The sequence below is a fragment of the Kogia breviceps genome, chromosome 2 (assembly GCF_026419965.1).
Source record: "Kogia breviceps isolate mKogBre1 chromosome 2, mKogBre1 haplotype 1, whole genome shotgun sequence".
Taxonomy (NCBI): Eukaryota; Metazoa; Chordata; class Mammalia; order Artiodactyla; family Physeteridae; genus Kogia; species Kogia breviceps.
The window spans coordinates 166,016,957-166,042,471 of record NC_081311.1 but is presented as its reverse complement, the minus strand read 5'-3'; positions in this window follow the sequence as shown (position 1 = coordinate 166,042,471).

The following is a 25,515-nucleotide window of genomic DNA, read 5'->3' as shown; positions in this document are numbered from 1 at the left end:
GGCACGCTCCAACCACACTGGCCTTTAAAAAAATATATTATTCCTAGAACTCACCTATCTCCTATTTACTTTGGGACATTTGTACTCACAATCTCTTTCAAGTCTCAGCTTCATTGTTACTTCTTCAGGGTAAACTTTTGTTTTTCAACCTTCTTTTCTAACATATCCTGGTTCAGTTAATCTAAAAGCTGGTTTCTGAGAAGATTAATAAAATTGGTAAGACAGACCATGAAAAAGAGAAAAGACCCAAATTACCAATATCAGAAATGAAAGACAGAACATTACTGCAGACCCTGAAGACATTAAAGGATAAAAGAAATTTATAAGGAACTTTATGGCCATAAATTGGACAAATTAGATGCAATGCACAATTTTTTTGAACAGACACAAATTGTCAAAGCACACTCAAGAAGAAATAGGTAACCTGAATAGTCCTATATATATGTTTTAAATGGAGTTCATAGTTAAAAACCTTTTAACAAAGGATACATCTGGTCTAGCTGGCTTCACTGGTGAATTATGCCAAACATTTAAAGCAGTAATACTGCTCCTACACAAATCTTTCCCCAAAATACAAGAGGTGGGAATTCTTTCCAACTCATTCTATGAGGCTTGCATAGTTTCTGACAGGAAGTGTTTTGCAATTTTTATCTTTATTCTTCTGTATGTAATACTTTTTTTTCTGACTGCCTTAAAGATTTTCTCTGAACCATTTTTTTTTTTTTTCTTTTTCAGCTGTTTGAATATTATGTGTCCAGGTGTGTGGTGTTGTTTGGGGAGTGCTGGTTTTCTCTGAGCTTGGATCTGTGTTTTGATGTTTTTCATTATGTTAGGAAAATTCTTGGCCATTATTTATTAAAATGTTTCTCATACCCCATTCTTTCTTGTTTACACTGGGATTCCAATTACATATATGTTAGACCTCTTAGTATTGTCTGCAAGTCTTAGGTTCTTTGCTCTCTGTTTTCTCTCTCTCTCTCTTTTTTTTTTTTTTTTTGGCTTTAATGTTTCAGATTGGGTAATTTCTATTGACCGATCTTTAAGTGCACCCATTTTTTCCTGGGCTCAGCAGTGTTGAATCCACTTCTGAAGTGTTGATTGAAGGCATTCTTTATCTCTTACCATGATTTTTATTTGTAGCACTTCCATTTGCATTTTTCTTTAAGTTTTCATCTCTCTGCTGAAACTCTCCATCTGTTCATGCATGTTGCCCACATTTTCTACTAGAGCCTTTAACATAATAATAGTTATTTTAACTTCCTCTCTGATTGTTCCAACAAGTGAGTCATATCTGGGTCTTGTTCTGTTGTCCCTTAACAGTGATTTTAAAAATCGAATCTAATAATTTTTAGTTGACTGAAATAAGACATTATAGGTAGGATAGTAGAGACTCTGGTAAATAGTATTTATGCCTGATAAATGGGCATGCCTCTTCTTTTGTGTGTTAGCATACGGTATTTATCTCTTTCTGACTTATGTCACTCTGTATGACAGACTCTAGGTCAATGCACCTCACTACAAATAACCCAATTTCATTTCTTTTATGGCTAAGTGATATTCCATTGTATATATGTGTCACATTTTCTTTCTTTTTTTAACATCTTTATTGGAGTATAACTGCCTTACAATGGTGTGTGAGTTTCTGCTTTATAACAAAGTGAATCAGTTATACATATACACATGTTCCCATATCTCTTCCCTCTTGCATCTCCCTCCCTCCCACCCTCCCTATCCCACCCCTCTAGGTGGTCACAAAGCACCGAGCTCATCTCCCTGTGCTATGCGGCTGCTTCCCACTAGCTATCTATTCTACATTTGGTAATGTATATATGTCCATGCCACTCTCTCACTTTGTCACAGCCTACCCTTCCCCCTCCTCATATCCCCAAATCCATTCTCTAGTAGGTCTGCATCTCCATTCCTGTCTTACCACTAGGTTCTTCATGAAGTTTTTTTTTTCTTAGATTCCATATATAGGTTACCATACGGTATTTGCTTTTCTCTTTCTGACTTACTTCTCTCTGTATGACAGACTCTAGGTTCATCCACCTCACTACAAATAACTCAATTTCGTTTCTTTTTATGGCTGAGTAATATTCCATTGTATATATATGCCACATCTTCTTTACCATTCATCCGATGATGGACACTTAGGTTGCTTCCATTTCCTGGCTATTGTAAATAGAACTGCAATGAATATTTTGGTACATGACTCTTTTTGAATTATGGTTTTCTCAGGGTATATGCCCAGTAGTGGGATGGCTGGGTCATATGGTAGTTCTATTTTTAGTGTTTTAAGGAACATTCATACTGTTTTCCATAGAGGCTGTATCAATTTACATTCCCACCAACAGTGCAAGAGGGTCCCTTTTCTCCGCACCCTCTCCAGCATTTATTGTTTGCAGATTTTTTGATGATGGCCAATTTGACTGGTGTGAGATTATATCTCATTGTAGTTTTGATTTGCATTTCTCTAATGATTAATGATGTTGAGCATTCTTTCATGTGTTTGTTGGCAATCTGTATATCTTCTTTGGAGAAATGTCTATTTAGGTCTTCTGCCCATTTTTGGATTGGGTTGTTTGTTTTTTTGTTATTGAGCTTCATGAGCTGCTAGTAAATTTTGGAGATTAATCCTTTGTCAGTTGTTTCATTTGCAAATATTTTCTCCCATTCTGAGGGTTGTCTTTTTGTCTTGTTTATGGTTTCCTTTGCTGTGCAAAAGCTTTTAAGTTTCATGAGGTCCCATTGTCTTATTTTTGTTTTTATTTCCATTTCTCTAGGAGATGGGTCAAAAAGGATCTTGCTGTGATTTATGTCATAGAGTGTTCTGCCTATGTTTTCCTCTAAGAGTTTGATAGTGTCTGGCTTAACATTTAGGTCTTTAATCCATTTTGAGCTTATTTTTGTGTATGGTGTTAGGGAGTGTTCTAATCTCATACTTTTACATGTACCTGTCCAGTTGTCCCAGCACCACTTATTGAAGAGGGTGCCTTTTCTCCACTGTATATTCTTGCCTCCTTTATCAAAGATAAGGTGACCATATGTGCATGGGTTTATCTCTGGGCTTTCTATCCTGTTCCATTGATCAATATTTCTATTTTTGTGCCAGTACCATACTGTCATGATTACTGTAGCCTTCTAGTATAGTCTGAAGTCTGGAAGCCTGATTCCTCCAGCTCCATTTTTCATTCTCAAGATTGCTTTGGTTCTTTGGGGTCTTTTGTGTTTCCATACAAATTGTGAAATTTTTTGTTCTAATTCTGTGCAAAATGCCAGTGGTAGTTTGATAGGGATTGCATTGAATCTGTAGATTGCTTTGGGTAGTATAGTCATTTTCACAGTGTTGATTCTCCCAATCCAAGAATATGGTATATCTCTCCATCTATTTGTATCATCTTTAATTTCTTTCATCACTGTCTTATAATTTTCTGCATACAGGTCTCTTGTCTCCTTAGGTAGGTTTATTCCTAGATATTTTATTCTTTTTGTTGCAATGGTAAATGGGAATGTTCTATTAATTTCACTTTCAGATTTTTCATCATTAGTGTATTGGGATGCAAGAGATTTCTGTGCACTAATTTTGTATCCTGCTACTTTACCAATTCATTGATTAGCTCTAGTAATTTTCTGATAGCATCTTTAGGATTCTCTATGTATAGTATCATGTCATCTGCAAACAGTGACAGCTTTACTTCTTTTCCTATTTGGATTCCTTTTATTTCTGTTTCTTCTCTGATTGCTGTGGCTAGAACTTCCAAAACTATGTTGAATAATAGTGGTAAGAGTGGGCAACCTTGTCTTGTTCCTGATCTTAGTGGAAATGGTTTCAGTTTTTCACCATTGAGGATGATGTTGGCTGTGGGTTTGTCATATATGGCCTTTATTATATTGAGGAAAGTTCCCTCTATGCCTACTTTCTGCAGTGTTTTTATCATAAATCGGTGTTGAATTTTGTCGAAAGTTTCTCTGCATCTACTGAGATGATCATATGGTTTTTCTCCTTCAATTTGTTAATATGGTGTATCACGTTGATTGATTTGCATATATTGAAGAATCCTTGTATTCCTGGAATAAACCCCACTTGATCATGGTGTATGATCATTTTAATGTGCTGTTGGATTCTGTTTGCTAGTATTTGGAGGATTTTTGCATCTTTGTTCATCAGTGATATTGGCCTGTAGTTTTCTTTCTTTGTGACATCTTTGTCTGGTTTTGGTATCAGGGTGATGGTGGTCTCATAGAATGAGTTTTGGAGTGTTCCTCCCTCTGCTATATTTTGGAAGAGTTTGAGAAGGATAGGTGTTAGCTCTTCTCTAAATGTTTGATAGAATTCGCCTGTGAAGTCATCTGGTCCTGGGCTTTTGTTTGTTGGAAGATTTTTAATCAAAGTTTCAATTTCAGTGTTTGTGATGGGCCTGTTTATATTTTCTATTTCTTCCTGGTTCAGTCTCTGAAGGTTGTGATTTTCTAAGAATTTGTCCATTTCTTCCATGTTTTCCTATTTATTGGCATATAGTTGCTTGTAGTAATCTCTCATGATCCTTTGTATTTCTTCAGTGTTAATTGTTACTTCTCCTTTTTCATATCTAATTCTATTGATTTGGGTCTTATCCCTTTTTTTCTTGATACGTCTGGCTAATGGTTTATCAATTTTGTTTATCTTCTCAAAGAACCATCTTTTAGTGTTATTGATCTTTGCTATCATTTTCTTCATATCTTTTTCATTCATTTCTGATCTCTTTATGATTTGTTTTCTTCTGCTAACTCTGGGATTTTTTTGTTCTTCTTTCTCTGCTTTAGGTGTAAGGTTAGGTTTTTTATTTGAGATGTTTCTTGTTTCTTGAGGTAGGATTGTATTGCTATAAACTTCCCTCTTAGAACTGCTTTTGCTGTATCCCAAAGGTTTTGGGTCATCATGTTTTCATTGTCATTTGTTTCTAGGTATTTTTAAATTTCTTCTTTGATTTCTTCAGTAATCTCTTGGTTATTAAGTAGTGTATTGTTTAGCCTCCATGTGTTTGTATTTATTCACAGATATTTTTCGTGTCATTGATATCTAGTCTCACAGTGTTGTGGTCGGAAAAGATACTTGATATGATTTCAATTTTCTTAGATTTACCAAGGCTTGATTTGTGACCCAAGGTATGATCTATCCTGGAGAAAATTCCATGAGCACTTGAGAAGAAAGTGTATTCTTTTGTTTTGGGGTGGAATGTCTTATAGATATCAATTTAGTCCATCTTGTTTAATATGTCATTTGAAGCTTATGTTTCCTTTTTTATTTTCATTGTGGATGATTTGTCCATTGGTGAAAGTGGGGTGTTAAAGTCCCCTAGTATTTTTGTGTTACTGTTAATTACCCCTTTATGGCTGTTAGCATTTGCCTTAGGTATTGAGGTGCTCCTATGTTGGGTGCATAAATATTTACAATTCTTATATCTTCTTCCTCATTTGATACCTTGTTCATTATGCAGTGTCCTTATTTGTCTTTTGTAATAGTCTTTATTTTAAAGTGTATTTTGTGTGATATGATAATTGCTACTGCAGCTTTCTTTTGATTTCCATTTGCATGGAATATCTTTTTCCATCTCCTCACTTTCAGTCTGTATGTGTCCCTAGGTCTGAAGTGGGTCTCTTGTAGACAGCATTTATATGGGTTCTGATTTTTTATCCATTCAGGGGGTCTATATCTTTTGGTTGGAGCATTTAATCCATTTACAGTAATTATCAATATGTATGTTCCTATTACCATTTTCTTAATTGCTTTGAGTTTGTTACTATAGGTCCTATTCTTCTCTTGTGTTTCCTGCCTAGAGAAGTTCCTTTAACATTTGTTGTAAAGCTCGTTTGGTGGTGCTGAATTCTCTTAGCTTTTGCTTGTCTGTAAAGGTTTTAATTTCTCCATCAAATCTGAATGAGATCCTTGCTGGCTAGAGTAATCTCAGTTGTAGGTTTTTCCTTGTCATCAGTTTAAATATGTCCTGCCACTCCCTGCTGGCTTGCAGAGTTTCTGCTGAAAGATCAGCTGTTAACCTTATGGAGATTCCCTTGTATGTTATTTTTTGCTTTTCCCTTGCTGCTTTTAATATATTTTCTTTGTATTTAATTTTTGATAGCTTGATTAATATTGCCTCGGTGTGTTTCTCCTTGTATTTATTCTGTATGGGACTCTCTGCATCCCTGGACTTGACTGACTATTTTTTTTCCCATATTAGGGAAGTTTTCAACTATAATCTTTTCAGATACTTTATCAGTCCCTTTCTTTCTCTCTTCTTCCTCTGGGACCCCTATAATTTGAATGTTGGTGTGTTTAATGTTGTCCCAGAAGTCTCTGAGACTGTCCTCGATTCTTTTCATTCCTTTTTCTTTATTCTGCTCTGCAGTTGTTATTTCCACTATTTTATCTTCCAGGTCACTTATCAATTCTTCTGCCTCAGTTATTCTGCTATTGATTCCTTCTAGAGAATTTTTAATTTCATTTACTGTGTTGTTCATCATTGTGTGTTTGGTCTTTATTTCGTCTATGTCCTTATTAAACATTTCTTTTATTTTCTCCATTCTATTTCCAATATTTTGGATCATGTTTACTATCATTATTCTGCATTATTTTTCAGGTAGACTGCCTATTTCTTGTTCATTTGTTTGGTCTGGTGGGTTTGTACTTTGCTCCTTCATCTGCTGCATATTTTTGTCTTCTTATTTTGCTTAACTTACTGTCTTTGGGGTTTCCTTTTCACAGTCTGCAAGTTTGTAGTTCCCATTGTTTTTGGTGTCAGTCCCCAGTGGGTAATGTTGGTTCAGTGGGTTGTGTAGGCTTCCTGGTATAGGGAACTAGTGCCTTTGTTCTGGTGGATGAGGCTGGATCTTGTCTTTCTGGTGGGCAGGACCACATCCTGTGGTGTGTTTTGGTGTGTCTGTTAACTAATTATGATTTTAGACAAGCTCTGTGCTAATGGCTGGCGTTGTGTTCTTCTCTTGCTAGTTGTTTGGCATGGGGTGTTCAGCACTGGAGCTAGCTGGTCGTTAAGTGGAGCTGGGTCTTAATGTTGAGATGGAGATCTCTGGGAGAGCTCTTGCCAATTTATATTACATTGGGCTGGGAGGTCTCTGGACGTCCACTGTCCTGAAGTCGGCTCTCTCCCACCCCAGAGTCTCAGGCCTGACACCCAGCTGGAGCACCAAGACCCTGTCAGTCACATGGCTTGACCTCTGGGTTTCTAGTTGCTTCTGATGTTGACAGTGGGAAATGTCCCAGCCCAAGCACAAATTTGATTCAGGCATGTACAAGCAAGCCTGGAGTTAGAGGGAAGCCTCCAGGGATTAGTTGCAGGAATCTCTGAAGAGACTGGGGCTTACCTAAGGCTATCTGTGCCATCATATCTCTTCATCTACCATCTTGTAGGACAGTCATCTGCTAGTGTTGGAGGGTCTCCTGCAGAGGTGGGTGGTGGCTGTGGCTCACCATGGGGACAGCAGAGGTTCTGGGAGGTGCTCCTTGGCATGAGCCCTTCCAGTGTCCATTAGCCCCAGCCTACAATGACTTCTTAACTAGTGTCTCTGGCCCCAATATGTACAATATATTCTCCATACTGCTGCTAGAGCTATTATTTAAAAATAAAATCCATGTTTCATTGTGTTCAAAATCCTATTCCAAAAGGCTTCTGTTGCCTTCAGAAGTAATCATGGCATTTAAGACCTTTTATTACCTGGGGCATGTATCTTCCCACTCTCAACTCACACTCAGTAATCCTATTCAAAACCTTAGGTGTCTCCAGTTGTATGCAGAAGAAAGAGTAAATTCCTTATCATGGCATTTAATACCTTTCATCACACACTCAGCATCAGTTTGTGTGCTCAACAAATGATGGTGTTGAACTGAACATGGAATTACCATGTACCTATTGTTAATACTATTGATTTGTCACTTGCTTCTTTTATACTAGTATTAGCCCTTTATGTATGGCTGTCTTTGCATTCCTTGAACACAGTCTCCCTTCCTGCCACAGTATTTCACTACGTACTGTCCCCAAGGCCTACAGTGTTCCTCCCACTACCCCCCGCCCGACTGCTGACTATCCTTCCTTCCTGAATCCTCAGAAATTAGCAGAGCTCTTTGCACATAGTAGATGTTTCATACATGTTTATTGAATGAATAAATAAATAATTCTCCAGCCAAGCTGGAGCAGTTTTAAAATTTTGTATTTAGAAGCAAAAATATCTTTATGAAGGAACGCTTGCTGGGAACCCCAATGCATAAAGAAGAAAAAGCAGAGTGCTCTAGCTGCAGGTGGGAGGGAGGGTCCTGGCAGGGATGGTGTGGGTGCACAGAAAGCTTAGAGCTCAGTATGCCTGCTGAGTCTTTAGTCTTACTCTAAGGTCTCTTTACTGGACCCTAAGGCAGCTTATAAGAATCAGCAGGCTCCATGGAAGGCAGCTGGAACACCTCTGCTCCAGGCAATTATTCTGGGGAAAATAAAAGAGGAGGGGGTGGCGTGATAAACACCTGATGACCCAGTAGTGAACTCAGGAAGCTCTCTCTGCATTAATCAAAGTGAGGGTAGTTACCATTTTCAGGCATATTTCTATCCTGGCTTTTTAATCATAAAATGTTTATTTAAAAGTCAACAGAGAAGACTCTTTCCCTCTTGCCAACTCTTGTTTTATCTCTACTTGGTCAGAATCACTTAAGGGGCAAATTCATAAAATGATTATTGAGGGTAATTTCCTATTCTGCATTCAAAACAAGGCACTGCCTTGTGAAATGGTGTTGTTTTGGGGCAGTAATATACATATTGTAGCATTCCATTAAATCCTTTTCATTTATGCTCTTTACTCTGTGAAGGTTACTGACAGTTGATTTAAAATATGTATTACTTTAGTGGGTAAGAGTACATAAAATCACTAAATCAAATTTGCCACAAACATAAACTCAGAAAAATTAAACACGTGGACAGTCACCAAGGACAAAGGGCCAGCACACTCCCATATATTTTCTCTTCTTGAGTTTGTGTTAAGTGGCTAATTCTTCTTGCTTTAAGCATGACTATGAAGTTTCTATTGGAATCATCTCTTTTTTAGTGGCTGCTATCTTGTGCATCAGAGGGATCAGAGTGAATGTTACAGAAAAAGAAGTGTTTAAAACCTCTTTTTAAAAGGTATGGGGAAATCAAAAGTGTATTTTAAAACAAACAAACAAAATCAATGGGCTTCTTGTGTCTTTTTGTGTATCTTGCTTGAGTCAGCACATTTACTTCTTTTTTTTCTTTTTTTTTTTTTTTTTTTGCGGTACGTGTGCCTTTCACTGTTGTGGCCTCTCCCATTGTGGAGCACATGTTCCGGACACGCAGGCTCAGTGGCCATGGCTCACGGGCCCAGCTGCTCCATGGCATGTGGTACCTTCCCGGATCGAGGCATGAACCCATGTCCCCTGCATCGGCATGCGGACTCTCAACCACTGCGCCACCAGGGAAGCCCTTTTTTTTCTTTTTCTTCTTTTTTTTTTTCCAGCACATTTACTTCTGACAAGTATCCTTTACAACACTTTGTTCTCTCACAAAGGGGATGCCAATATTCACAAATTGATCAATTGTGAAACATCCTTTCCATCCCTACTTTCTTCCTATGCCACTTCCTCTGCTTTTACCTTCATAATGTCTGACATTTCATTGCATAGAATGCCAGGTGTAGGTGATTGAATGTGCTTGTAAAAAACAACCCCCAAAATAAAAGCTTATTTCTCTTCCATGATTCTATGCTTTGTAGTGGCCCACGTATGAAAAGGATTCAAAATATACCAGGGCTTGTAGACTTTCCCTTAACAAATGAACTAGTTAAGATGATAATGTTAATTTAATTTGAGTGGCAATGGATCAATATCACTCTATTTAAAAGGTACTAACACATTTATTTTTCAGTACAATGCAAGCTTTATTTTGAAAACTTCCCTTGCTCTAGATACCATACTAGGTGCTGGGGTTACAGAATAGCCTCTACTTTCAGGACACTCATAAACAACTGCTGGGAAAAAGGGGCAGGCAGATGAACCACTCAGTGCACTGCGGTGTTTACTCTAATAGAGATTATTTTTATAATTCTATAAAAATAGAACAATACATCTTCCAAACATGTCTTCTTTAGCCCAACAATCACTGCGTTTCTAGAATATGATCTCTTTCAATGTTGATTGTACTTATGACTTCTGTATATCTCCACCCATGGAATAAAGGAGCAAGGGGCCCATGGGTAAGTGAAAAGAATGATCCAGTTAGCACAAGGCATTTCTGTTCCTCATTCAGCAACCTTAAGAGGACCCAAAACAGCATGATGTCAACACAGTGATCAGATGCAAGAGTGAACATTGATGAGGAGGACCTGTTTTTACTGCAAAGCACAGAAAGCCCTCAGAGGAGATAGGTCCTGGGGGACTATCTGACACATGGTATAAGGTTTTGGGGGTGAAAGGATCTCCTTAGGTGCCAGTAGTGGGGGGGTGGTACATAGAATAAAGGATGTCTGATGACACCTCTGCCACCCGCAGGTACTATAGACCAGAGGCAGCACCATGATTAGAACATAGATGAATGCAAACAGAAACAAGAGCCTACATAGAGGACTAAAACAGAAAGGTTGGTGGTGGATCATCAAAATTCCATACTCTTGGACTTGTCTTGGGTTCCATGTGAATGAAAGTCATCCCAAATCAGCATGTCAGCATCATTCTGGCCACTAAAGTACATGCTATCCTGTGAAAGAAATACTGCAGTGGCCAATAAAAGCATTTTGCTTACTAAGCCACCTTCTTGCAATCAGAGCCCGGCCATGGGGCCCTCCAGAGTTCCTTGGGGCATGTGGTCAATCCCACCTATGGGATAGTGGGTTGGGAGTGTGGCTTGAGGGAAAAAAATGGGGACAAATTCCCACACACATCCAGGTCTAGTCTCAGGGCATCACATCTAGATGGTATTGCTGGCCCTCATTCATTCCAGGTGCTGGAAGGTGATATGGAAAACTTCAGGGAAGATACTAAGTTCAAGTCCCTAGAGACACAGGGCCTGTGATGCAAGCCTGCTGGTCTGAATCTAAAAGTGGTACTGAATGACACAAGGGCAAAGATGTAGGCATCCAATTAGCCTGGGGGAAAGGAAGACCAGGCAGGCTTTCTGAAAGGGTTCTGTTTTAGCTGTGTTTTGGAGGACAATGTGACATTAGGTAGCTAGAAAGGGGAGGAAGAACATTGCAAGCAGAGAGGACCATGGGTTTAAAGCATAGAGATTTTGAAACCACAATTTATATTGCGAAGCTATGAGTAAATTATTGTAGCTGGAGTGAAGAAGGCATGCAGGGCCTCGTTATTCCAAGTGTGCTCTGCACTGGCCCACTAATAGCATTAGTATCACCTGGGAGCTTGTTAGAATGCAGAATTTTGGGTCCCACACTAGACCTACTGACAGTACCACTATTTTAACAAGATCCTTTTACCCTTCATTCATATGAAATTTGATGTTTGAAAAGCTTTTAAGTTCCTGAAAATGGGCATTCAACGGTAAGTCGAAGTCAGATACCAGAGTTTGGATTTTGCTCTATAAAGTAGGAGGACTCGTTGTATTTCAAGCAAAGGATTAAAACGATGATATTCAGGTTTTAGAAGAGTCTCTAGCTGCAGTGTAAAGGAACTGCAGATGAATAGGCTCTGGGAATGAGCTGATTGAGAAGTCTACTGCCATAGTCTAGGCAAGATAAGAGCAGAGGTCAAATTACAGCAGTGGAATGGAGAGGTGGGAAACAGAATTGTAAAACATGCTGGGTTGAGGGTGAGGCAGACTGAAGAGACTAAGATGTAGTAAACTAATCTGAGTGATTGGGCAGAAAACAGCAAGAAAGAGGATGTAAGATGAAGAGATTTTGTGGAAGATGATGATGAGTTTGAGGTATGTGAAGGATATCCAAGAAGAGATGTCCAGAAGAGAGGAATATGGGGCTAGAACTCAGAGGAGAGTGTGGACCTAACTGAGGTCTAGTCCTCTGAAACAAAGGCTAATGGATAATCTCAAATACAACAACAATAATACTACTAACAAATGGGAGAAGCTACAATTTAACAAGCATCTACTCTATATAAGACACTTCTACTTTCTGAGAAAAACATTCTAACTTGATGAAAAAATTTAGTGAGGAAAGTTGATGGTTAGGAGAGATGAAAACAATCACATGTATTCCTAGACAAACTAAGGGCTACATATGAACATGAACAGAAAGAGAATATGTGATTATTTAAATCTAAATGTTAATTTAAAAAATGCCACTATTATAGGAGAACAGATAAACAGCATTATTTACGTTTTAAAGTAATGAATGAACCCATGTTGTCCCCAATTTACTAATTATCTTCTTGCATCACAGCTTAATTGTTCCCTAATGAATGCCTTGCCATTTTCAAATACTGATTAATTACATTAAAAAATTCATAATTTTCTGACTTCTTGTGTAGATTGGTTTAGATACAGACTCCAGTTACACATTCTGGGTGGGGTACCCCCCAAATCTAATAAGGACATTGTTAATGAAACTATTACCCAATCTATGCTAATTCTGGGAAGAAATGCAGGAAAGAATTACAAACCCAGGGAATAAAAAACAAATTCCCTATGTTTACCCTTGAATTTTTCATATTAAAGGATAATGAAAAAAGAGACAAAAGTCTTGTTTGATAACTTCTTCTGGTTCCCATAATACTTGATATGTTTAGCTCATTGTGCTGGAGTATCACCAATTGCTGAAGGGCCTTTTCTCTCTCTTTTTTTTTTTTTTTGTAGTATTTACAGGTATATTTTCTCCTAGTTGTATATAAGCATTTTTTTAATGAAAAAAATTTTATTTTAGGAACCTAGATTCCTGTCCTCTAATCTGTCTGAATTGTCTAAGTTAACATGCGATTCACTTACACTTGTTTGTCCTTAAGCCTTTAGGGGCTACCTAAAGTTAGAGTACCAGTACTCTGGAGGGTGGGGCCCATGTAACCTACATTCGCCATGATTGTGAAATGGAGCTGAGCACATTATAAGCACGTGCTCTGACTCTGTGGGATATGCACCATTCTGACCTTGACTTTGACCTCATTAGCACTTGGTCCAAATAACTGAATTCCATTACTGATGGACTAGTTGATTGCCTGATGACTGATTCACCTAGTATTGCTCTTTGGTAGCCTCAGGTTGGAATTTGTTAGCCTTCTGGAAAGAAAAATAATTCTTAAAACTAAATTCTCTCTTTCTTTCTTTTCTGACATCATCAATCCTTCCAAGAGAGCACTGCTCAATATTACCTTTGGAGTTCAGCAGGTACTGATATGAATCCTTCCTCTGTCATTCACTTAGCAACAGTGTGACCTGGACAGGTCATTCAAAGAAACTGGGCATCAAGGAAGCTCTGCATATTGGATAAGATGTAAGTTAGTTGATAGGTGCAGAATACTTGTACAGTGTATGTCATGTAGAAAATATTGAAAAAATGGTGACTAGCATTATTATTATTATTACTATTACTATTACTGTACTCATAATAATCTTGGAAGAAAGTTATAGCTCCTTAAAGTGGAAGGAAGCAAAAAGATCATGTGGGAAAAGAATCTGAGACCCAGAGACATGAAGTGAATTTTCAAGGTCACACAGTTTGTGAATAGCTGAACTGGGATTGGAACCAAAATTTCCAGATTCCTATACCAAAGCCCTTCCCATCTTGGAAGGTGGCTTTACTGTGTAACAGGTTTGAGGTCTTCCATAATGAGAAGCAACACCTAAAGCACATGCTACTAAATAAAGAAGATACATGAGAAAACTAAGTGCTAAAAACACAGTCTTCAGCAAAGAGATGGCAAGATGGGGTGAGATTAGCTGAAAGCGCGAAGAAAGAGGTGCCTGCCTTGTAGGGTCCCAAACACAGGGGAGCCCAATAATAGAGGTGGGATGATTTAAATAGCTCCATATGGAGGTAATTAATTCACCTCATAGAAATGTCCATCTCACTGCCAATGGCCACCACCTGATCATACCTAATTATCTTTCTGCTGTGGTTACTTTTTTTTTTCAATATTGCTGGAGATATACCTCTGTACTCATTTCTACATTGGTCTGTTCCCTGAGAGCAACTGAGTTGTAACCCCTCTCCCTGGAAAAACAAAGTTGACATTTTCTCTCAGTTTGTAATGCCCCAGCAAAATACTACATATAGATTTATACATTTAGCCTGGGTTTAAATCCTGAGATGCTCTAGCCAGAAATTGTCTGTTATGGATGCTGAATGGCAAAAGGTCAGAGACAGTATAAGACTGTGATGAGTTTCTTATTTAAAGTAATGTGAGTCATACAATACTTGAATTTCTTAGATCACCAATATAAACATTTTAGACAATTTATGCTTTTGAAATTATGTACGTGCTGAGTGTACAACTAATTTCCATAACTTAGCCTCTATTATTGGTACACATATTCTTTGGCATCTGGAATATCCATTAAATATAGATTAAAATACAATCTTTTTTTTTTTTTTTCAGCTGCACTGCATGGCTTGAGGGAGCTTCCCTAAACAGGGATTGAACCTGGGGCCATGGCAGTGAAAGCGCCGAGTCCTAATCACTGAACCGCCAGGGAAGTCCTAAAATACATTCTTCCCCTTTGGATTCCAAATGAACACGGGTGCTCCTTGACCTCCTCTGCCCTCACAAACTGGTGTACTAATCAATTTCCAAATATGTAGATTGGGCTTGAAATAATATCAACAAAAGCTCTTTATTTTACTTATCAGTAATTTTTTTTTTTTTTTTTTTTTTTTTTGTGGTATGCGGGCCTCACTGTTGTGGCCTCTCCCGTTGCGGAGCACAGGCTCCGGATGCTCAGGCTCAGCGGCCATGGCTCACGGGCCCAGCCGCTCCGCGGCATGTGGGATCTTCCCGGACCGGGCACGAACCCGTGTCCCCTGCATCGGCAGGCGGACTCGCAACCACTGCGCCACCAGGGAAGCCCTACTTATCAGTAATTTTAAATGGCACTTTCTATGTACCAGGTATTGTTATAAATATTTTATAAGTATAAACTTATGTAATCTGCATCACAAATTTGAGAGGGCACTATCATCATGCCCATTGTACAGATAGGAAATCAGAGGTATAGAGAGGATAAATCATGTACCAAAATCACACAGCTCATAAGTAGGAGAAACAATATTCAAATTTAGCAGTCTGGCTCCCGCATCTCTGCTCTTTTTTTTTTTTTTTGCGGTACGCGGGCCTCTCATTGTTGTGGCCTCTCCTGTCGTGGAGCACAGGCTCCGGACGCGCAGGCTCAGCGGCCATGGCTCACGGGCCCAGCCGTTCCGCGGCATGTGGGATCCTCCCGGACCGGGGCACGAACCCGTGTCCCCTGCATCGGCAGGCGGACTGTCGACCACTGCGCCACCAGGGAAGCCCCCGCATCTCTGCTCTTAAAGATGAGGAACGTGAGACAGGAAGAGGTGAAGCAAGTTGGCTAAGGTTACAAAAGTATGGGGCAAAGCCAGGAATAAGAACCAGCATTTCATACTAGTACCAGTACGTACAGTTGACCACCACTGCATGCTTTTGCCACCTAATCACTGTGCTCTCTCTCATAAGCAATATACTTCTGCTAAATTTAAAGACAAGTTATGTTCCTCATTCCACCAACATTTATTTATTGCCCTGGGAATTGAAAGATGAATAAGATTTGGCCCTTCCTTCTGAGAGTTCCCAGTCTATAGAGGATAAAGAAACAAGAGTTTAGCAGGAGACATGAAGGGTAAGTGCTGCAAAAGGGGCAAAATAAAGAAGCCCGGATAATTTTGATTGGAAGGAAAAATGGGAGGAGCCTTCAGAGATGGTGCTATCTCTGTTTGACTTTAATGGATGAGGAATAATATTTGTACAATATTCATTGATGTTCCTTCCTTATATTTTCCAACCTAGCTTCTCACCCCTGCCCTTAATCTAGGGCACTCTGTGCTTACGCTTCAGGGAAAGTATGTATTACCAGAAAGAAGAAGAAAAAAGGAATCTCCTCCTGATTTCTGTTTTTCAGAATCTTGGCTTTAAAAAACTCCAAGAATGAGGGGTTTCCAAGATTACTTCCTCTCCTAACCCTAACACCTCTCTGCCACCCGAAACATACTTGCCAGAAAAATTCCATGGGCCTTGGGTGGGGAGGGCATTAGTGGTGTTAGGGCAGGTTGTGGAGAATGTAAGGGGTAGTGAGGGGAGGAGAGAGACATGAGACATGTGTCCTGGCGCTCCCAGTGTGAGTGCTAGGAAGGCCAAACAATCCTGCAGAATCGAAGATCAGAGGAATCATCTTTTGTTTTTTGGTTCAAGGTCTTTAGTATCAAAAGGCTCAGGGGAAAATGTCTGTCTGGTGTGTGTGACAGATGGGGCCTAACAGAGCTTCATCAAGAAAATGTCCTGACCTCAGTGTAGCATAAGAAGAGCACTGCCATTTCCTCACTCCCAAGAAAGGCCTGGGAGTGGTGGTGGAGAATCCCACCAGAAGAGAGGAGTATGGGAAGGGAATGAGAACATCACTGGAGCAGGTATAACTAAGGATTGAGCCCAAGGGCCACGTGGCATGAGGAATACGTCAGCAAATGCCATGTAGATAGATGGCATGAGCACTGCCTCTCTCTCTGCTCTCCCATCCATATATTGGTGCTATTTTAGACTCTTGGAACTTACCATGCTCTCAGGAAAAGAAGAGAGCCCAAAACCAAAATGACTTTCAGTTTCCAAAAACCCAGTGGAAGGGGGAGTTGAAACAGAGATTAAGATGTATAAACAGATAAGGACAGTTACATTTCTTGTACAGTTAAATTCATGGATTGACATTCATACTTACTATAGACATATTTCTTTCTTCTTCATTCCTGTTGGATCATCTATTCATTTATTGAACAGCAGTTTATGAAGGATCTCTGGTTGCCAGGCTCTGGCCCAAGATGGATGTGAGAAAATGATCTTGGATGTAAGACACTCCTGAGAGTAAGTTTAATACAGACACTACAAAAAAGACTTTAGTATGAACAAAACACCATTACCTTGGTGTTTGAACTCTCATTCTTTAAAGGTAAACCTTTGGCATTTTTGAGGCTTCTGGGAGAAAACCAGAAGTTAATAGAACTTGTTAAAAGAAAGCAAAGTTTCCTTCCTTGTACCATTTCACTGTTATTTATTAATCTATTCTTATTAAGTGTTAACTTGCAAAATTAACAATCCAGTGTATTAATGGGGAAAGGAAAAAAGAAGTTGAAAACTGAGTTCTTAAACTGTCAGTGGAAATTTTTATTGGAATCATTAACTGGATTGCAATTAAAACTGATATTGTACTAGTCACTTTTACTTTTATACAATTTACTTCTGACAAATTTTTCATTGTGCGGCCATTTGGGAAAATTGATTTGTGTCGAGTTTAGATTCTGTAACTCTAAGCAATATTTATTTAGCCTCCCTCTTTATGTACCTCAATTTCTGTACTCACAGAGAGAACTCACTTGCATCCCACTCCCTGGAATTCTATCCATTTCTAAGCACAGAAGCCACTTCCTAGGCTCCAGCTACACAGAAATTTAATGTATCAAGTTGGGTTCCCTATAAGCAGACCTTGTGATGAGGGTCTGTGTAAAATTTATTTCCTAGAAGTGTTTCCAGGAAAATCTAGTAGGGGAGTGGAGAAATGGGACCAGGAAGGAAAGGAGGATGAGGGAGTGTATAACATCCTCTAAAGTCCCATAGAAAAAAACGTTGGCTCAGTTACTCAGGGAAGTCTGGAAACAGTGTAAGTCACACCTCAGGCAACTTTTTTCAACAATTTTGGGAAACAATTAAGTCCTAATTTCTTAAACCTTCCATTGTATGTAATGCATTAATTTTGTTCCCATGTATCTAGAATGGTATCAGTTGTATACTATCCTTGGAAGATATGAGAAAATAGTCACTCAAATTATGTATGTGTTCTGTGATTCAGATGAGGAACCCCAGCTGAGAAAGGCTGCTGGGGTGTCCTGATAAGCGGGCAGAAGAGCTGATGTCTTTTGTACTCTATTTCCATCAGTCATTGGTTAAAGGCTGCCATCCAGGGGAGATACAAATTCCTAGGCCTTTCAGGCTCTTTCTGTCAGCAGACTAAATGGATTTTCACAGTCTGAGGGCAGCAGCCAGGCAGAGACAGGGATGCTAAGTATTGGGGTGAAAGCATACTGGGAGTCATTATACACGAAAATGGTGAAGGGATGCAAAGGGATATGGCCGGAGCACTGAGGGCATCTGCTTCAATCTATTCCTCTGCCACACAGATTGATTCATGCTTCACATTAACTTTACTCCATACATTCTTCAGGATAGGGTTGGTCCTATTTCTTAGGGGGAGGAAAAAAAGGCCTTCAAGAGGAAGATTGGTGGGGGTGAGCTACAGCCTCTCCTGTTGTAAATGGAGATTGATGACCTACTTCCTATTCTACCTATTCTAGATTACCCTCACCTTTGGCCACACTGCGGCAGATGTGGTGGCTTGCCTAGTAAGGAATCCAGATATTCATCCCTGTGGAGACTGGGACATAATTAACATACCTTTGCTATAATTGCCTGTCTGTGGTTGAAAGTGGGCAAAAGTCTACCACAGGATGCCCAAGAGAGTTCTTTGAGTTCCAGATGTCCTTCCTGCCTCGTTATACTCAGGATCATTACCCCTGGAGCACCTCCTTACTTTGTCTACTGGCACTAGGGATCCAAAATGACCTGAAAGTTGTAGCTTTAGGTTTAGGGGAGGCCTTGTTATTTCCCCTGGTGGAAATGTTCTCCTGACCCTTAGCCAGTAACGATGGCATCTAGACACACTGAACCTAACATTGCAAGGATGAAAGCAGAAGTTCCCCAAGAGCGGACTGGACGTGATGGCAAGAGGGGTCCACTCCTACTTTGACACTTGGTTCCTGGGCCCATGTGTTCTACTTATTGGGGACACAACGCCACATAATGACTATTGGTGCAAGGTATATATATATTAAATTGAAGAATGGAGCCCCACCCCCAAAGAGTATCATTTCTAATCTGGGCCTTAATTGCATCTTTAAGGAACCATTCTAAAGTTCTATAAGGTAAGCAGCTTTGAGTGACATGATCTATGGTAGGACCAGTGGATCCTGTAATCAAGTGTCTATTCCTGCATCTTCTTTGCTGTAAGATGGGTCCTTTGGTCTGAAGCAATGTCATAAAGGATCTAGGGCATATAAATCAGACATTCTGGGGTCCCTCAGATAGGGGTGTTGGCCAAGGTTATTCTGGTAGGAAATGCAAATCCATATCCAGAATATGTGTCTATCCTAGTCCAGAAAAATTACTGTATTATTGGTTTTTTCTACAGTAGAAGTGATCTGAGGCAATAAATTTGCCACCAAGGGGCTGGTTGGTCTCCTCAAGGGATGATACCATATCAAAAGCTTAGCTTTTGTCTCTGCTGTTGACAGGGTGAATATTCAATAGCAATTGCAGCTAGATCAGCTAGGAAATCATGCTATTGGGTCTGTGCAGAATCTCCATCTTTATGGCTATTCCATACATGGCTAGAGTCTGTTCTTGAGGTCACTGTTGAAGCCCTGGAATGACACAGAGCAGAGGCTGGCTAGTATTTTTCAGATGAATTTTCCTTTCTACTTCATTGTATAGTAGCTACCCTACAGTGGCTATCTCTTGTGGGCATTAATACGTGAAACAAAGATGTACACACTTGGTGTCTACTCCCACAGATATACAGGTATATCCACATGACTTTTCCCAGATTTTATTCTTTTTTAAAATCTGCTAATCCCAAACTCCTAATTTATCCCTCCCCCACTCGTTTTCCCCTTTGGTAACCATAAATTTGTTTTCTATATCTGTGAATCTGTTTCTGTTTTGTAAATAAGTTCATTTGTGTCATATTTTAGATTCAACAGATAAGTGATATCACATGGTATTTGTCTTTCTCTTTCTGACTTACTTCTCTTAGATGATAATCTCTAGGTCTGTCCACGTCACTACAAATGACATTATTTCATTCTTTTTAATGGCTGAGTAGTACTCCGCTATATGTATATGTATGTGTATATATATATATATATACCACATCTTCTTTATCTATTCATCTGTCAATGGACATTTAGGTTGCTTCCACGTCTTGGCTGTTGTAAATAGTGCTGCAATAAACAGTGGTGTACATTTATTTTTTGAATTATAGTTTTCTTCATATATATGCCCAGGAATGGGACTGCTAGATCATATGGCAACTCTATTTTTAGTTTTGTTTTGTATTTTTTTTAAAATTTTATTTATTTATTTATTTTTAATTTTGGCTGCGTTGGGTCTTCGTTTCTGTGCGAGGGCTTTCTCTAGTTGCGGCGAGTGGGGGCCACTCTTCATCGCAGTGCGCGGGCCTCTCACTGTCACGGCCTCTCTTGTTGCGGAGCACAGGCTCCAGACGCGCAGGCTCTGTAGTTGTGGCTCACGGGCCCAGCTGCTCCGCGGCATGTGGGATCCTCCCAGACCAGGGCTCGAACCCATGTCCCCTGCATTGGCAGGCGGACTCTCAACCACTGCGCCACCAGGGAAGCCCTCTATTTTTAGTTTTTTAAGGAAACTCCATACTGTTTTCCATAGTGGCTGCATCAGTTTACATTCCAACCAACAGTATAGGAGGGCTCTCTTTTCTCCACACCCTCTCCAGCATTTGTTACTTGTATATTTTTAATGATGGCCATTCTGATCCGTGTGAGGGGGTACCTCATTGTAGTTGTCTAATAACTGATTAGAGAGCTGATTTGCAGTTCTCTAATAATTAGCCATGCTGAGCATCTTTTCATGTGCCTATTGGCTATCTGTATGTCTTCTCTGGAGAAAAGTCTATTTAGGTCTTCTGCCCTTTTTTGATTGGGTTGTTTGGTTTTTTTGTAATTGAGTTGTATGTGTTGTTTGTGTATTTTGGAAATTTAGGCCTGTCAGTCACATTATTTGCAAATATTTTCTCCCATTCTGTGTCTTGTCTTTGTTTTGTTTATCATTTCCTTTGCTGTGCAAAAGCTTCTAAGTTTATTATTTCCTTTGCTGTGCAAAAGCTGTCTGTTCAGATCTTCTGTCCATTTATTAATCAGATTGCTTTTTTGTTTGTTTTTTGTTTTTGCTATGAGTTCTCTATATATTTTGGTTATTAACCCCTTATTATATTATTGGCAAATATTTTCTCCCATTCCATAGGTTGTATTTTCATTTTGTTGATGCTTTCCTTCACTGTGCAGAAGCTTTTTAGTTTGATGTAGCCCCACTTATTTTTTCTTTCGTTGCCTTTCCTTTTGCAGTCAGATACAAAAAATCATCACCAAAACCACTATGAAGGAGATTACTACTTAGTTTTCTTCTAGGAGTTTTATAGTTTCAGGTCTAACATTCAAGTCTTTAATCCATTTTGAGTTAATTTTTTTGTGTATGATATAAGAAGATAGTAGTATAGTTTCATTCTTTACACATGGCTATTCAGTTTTCCCAACACCGTTTATTGAAGGGACAGTCCTTTCATTTCCCCACTGCATAGTCTTAGCTCCTTTGTTGAAAATTAATTGACCATATATGCATGTGTTTATTTCTGGACTTTATATCCTGTTCCATTAACTATGAGTCTATTTTTATGCCAATACCATACTGCTTTGATTGCTATAGCTTTGCAATATATATGTAGTATATAGCTTTGTAATATAGTCAAAAGTCATCAAAGGCAGGGTCATACAACCTGCCATTATTTTTTTTGAAGTCTAGCATCCTAAGGCACAAAGCAACAGGTGTGATAACCTCAAATGGTTATGATTATATATCAGCTGACCTTCAGCCAAATTCAAAATTGAAGGCTTTGAGGGAGAATGGAGATATATTTTCTACCAGTGTTCTTGAAGAGCAAAACATTCTGTGAATCATCCTTCTCTGTGGAGGGCTCTCTGATAGTAACTTCCATCCAACAGCTTCCTGAGAACTGCTCTGCATAACTTTTCCCTAATATTTAGTGCAGTAATTAAATTATAATAACCTCTACCAGAAAAATACATTAACTTTATTAAAGGAACACAAGACACTCAATATAACACTGTCCTTTTGAGTTTATGACTTGAGATGTGCTTGAAAGTAAGATTACTTGATAAAGATGCTATTTTACTGCCTAAGTAACTAAACCTCCTTGTCAATGATTCAAGACAAAGTCATTGTATTTGATCTTATTCTGCATATTCCACAGCTTTCATATCCTACAAGTATATTCCATATCAATTTTTTTCAATATTTGCTGGTAAAATAGTTGCAGGAATTTATTTTCCTGTTCCGAAGAACTAACTGAATAGATTATGTTTCTTTTTATTTATTTATTTATTTAATCATTGGATGACTTGCATAATATATATATTATTTTTTATACAGCAGGTTCTTATTAGTCATCAATTTTACACACATCAGTGTATACATGCCAATCCCAATTGCCCAGTTCAGCACACTACCACCCCCACCACCCCACCACTTTCACCACTTGGTGTCCATACGTTTTTTCTCTACATCTGTGTCTCCATTTCTACCCTGCAAACCAGTTCATCTGTACCATTTTTCTAGGTTCTTCATATGTGTGTTAACATACGATGTTTGTTTTTCTCTTTCTGACTTACTACACTCTGTATGACAGTCTCTAGATCCATCCACGTCTCAACAAATGACCCAATTTCGTTCCTTTTTATGGCTGAGTAATATTCCATTGTAAATATGTTCCACATCTTCTTTAACCATTCATCTGTCGATGGTCATTTAGGTTGCTTCCATGACCTGGCTATTGTAAATAGTGCTGCAATAAACATTGGGGTGCATGTATATTTTTGAATTATGGTTTTCTCTGGGTATATGCCCAGTACTGGGATTGCTGGGTCATATGGTAATTCTATTCTTAGTTTTTTAAGGAACCTCCATACTGTTCTCCATAGTGGCTGTATCAGCTTACATTCCACCCACAATGTAAGAGGGTTCCCTTTTCTCCACACCTTCTCCAGCATTTGTTGTTTGTAGATTTCCTGATGATGCCCATTCTAACTGGTGTGAGGTGATACCTCATTGTAGTTTTGATTTGCATTTCTCTAATAATTAGTGATGTTGAGAAGCTTTTCATGTCCTTCTTGGCTATCTGTATGTCTTCTTTGGAGAAATGTCTATTTAGGTCTTCTGCCTATTTTGGGATTGGGTTGTTTGTTTTTTTAACATTGAGCTGCATGAGCAGTTTATATATTTTGGAGATTAATCCTTTGTCCATTGATTCATTTGCAAATATTTTCTCCCATTCTGAGGGTTGTCTTTTCATCTTGTTTATAGTTTCCTTTGCTGTGCAAAAGCTTTTAAGCTTCATTAGGTCCCATTTGTTTATTTTTGTTTTTATTTCCATTACTCTAGGAGGTGGATCAAAAAAGATCTTGCTGTGATTTATGTCAAAGAGTGTTCTTCCTATGTTTTCCTCTAAGAGTTTTATACTGTCCAGTCTTACATTTAGGGCTCTAATCCATTTGGACTTTACTTTTGTGTATAGTATTAGGAAGTGTTTTAATTTTATTCTTTTACATGTAGCTGTCCAGTTTTCCCAGAACCACTTACTGAAGAGGCTGTCTTTTCTCCATTGTATATCCTTGCCTCCTTTGTCATAGATTAGTTGACCATAGGTGTGTGGATTTATGTCTGGGATTTCTATCTTGTTCCATTGATCTATGTTTCTGTTTTTCGGCACATACCATATTGTCTTGATTACTGTTACTTTATAGTATAGTCTGTAATCAGGGAGTCAGATTCCTCCAGCTTCATTTTTTCCCCCTCAAGACTGCTTTGGCTATTCAGGGTCTTTTGTGTCTCCATGAAAATTTTAAGATTTTTTTGTTCTAGTTCTGCAAAAAAAAAGGCCATTGGTAATTTGATAGGGATTGCATTGAATCTGTAGATTGCTTTGGGTAGTATAGTCATTTTCACAATATTCATTCTATCAATCCAGGAACATGGTATGTCTCTCCATCTGTTGGTATCTTTAATTTCTTTCATCAATGTCTTATAGTTTTTTGCCTACAGGCCTTTTGTCTCCCTAAGTAGGTTTATTCCTAGGTATTTTTTTCTTTTTGTTGCAATGGTAAATGGGAGTGTTTCCTTAATTTCTATTTCAGATTTTTCATCATTAGTGTTTAGGAATGTAAGAGATTTCTGTGCATTAATTTTGTATCCTGCTACTTTACCAAATTCATTGATTAACTCTAGTAGTTTTCTGGTGGCATCTTTAGTATTCTCTATGTATAGTATCATGTCATCTGCAAACAGTGACAGCTTTACTTCTTTTCCAATTTGTATTCCTTTTATTTCTTTGTCTTCTATGATTGCTATGCCTAGGCCTTCCATAACTATGTTGAATAATGGTGGCGAGAGTGGACATCCTTGTCTTCTTCCTAATCTAAGAGGAAATGCTTTCAGTTTCTCACCATTGAGAATGATGTTTGCTGTGGGTTTGACATATATGGCCTTTATTATATTCAGGTAGGTTCCCTCTATGCCCACTTTCTGAAGAGTTTTTATCATAAATGGGTGTTGAATTTTGTCAAAAGCTTTTCCTACATCTATTGAGATGATCATATGGTTTTTATTCTTCAATTTTTTAATATGGAGTATCACATTGATTGATTTGCATATATTGAAAAAAAATCCTTGTATCCCTGGGATAAATCCCACTTGGTCATGGTGTATGATCCTTTTAATGTGTTGTTGGATTCTGCTTGCTAGTAGTTTGTTGAGGATTTTTACATCTATATTCATCAGTGTTATTGGTCTGTACTTTTCTTTTTTTGTAGTATCTTTGTCTTGTTTTGGTATCAGGATGATGGTGGCCTCATAGAATGAGTTTGGGAGTGATCCTTCCTCTGCAATTTTTGGAGGAGTTTGAGAAGGATACGTTTTTGCTCTTCTCTAAATGTTTGATAAAATTCACCTGTGAAGCCACCTGGTCCTGGACTTTTGTTTGTTGGAAGATTTTTACTCACAGTTTCAATTTCATTGCTTGTGATTGGTCTGTTCATATTTTCTATTTCTTCCTGGTTCAGTCTTGGAAGGTTATACCTTTCCAAGAATTTGTCCATTTCTTCCAGGTTGTCCATTTTATTGGCATGGAGTTGCTTGTAGTAGTCTTTTAGGATGCTTTCTATTTGTGCGGTGTCTGTTGTAACTTCTCCTTTTTCATTTCTAATTCTGTTGATTTGAGTCCTCTCCCTCTTTTTCTTAATGAGTCTTGCTAGTGGTTTACCAATTTTGTTTATCTTCTCAAAGAACCAGCTTTTACTTTTATTGATCTTTGCTATTGTTTTCTTTGTTTCAATTTCATTTATTTCTGCTCTGATCTTTATGATTTGTTTCCTTCTAACTTTGGGTTTTGTTTGTTCTTCTTTCTCTAG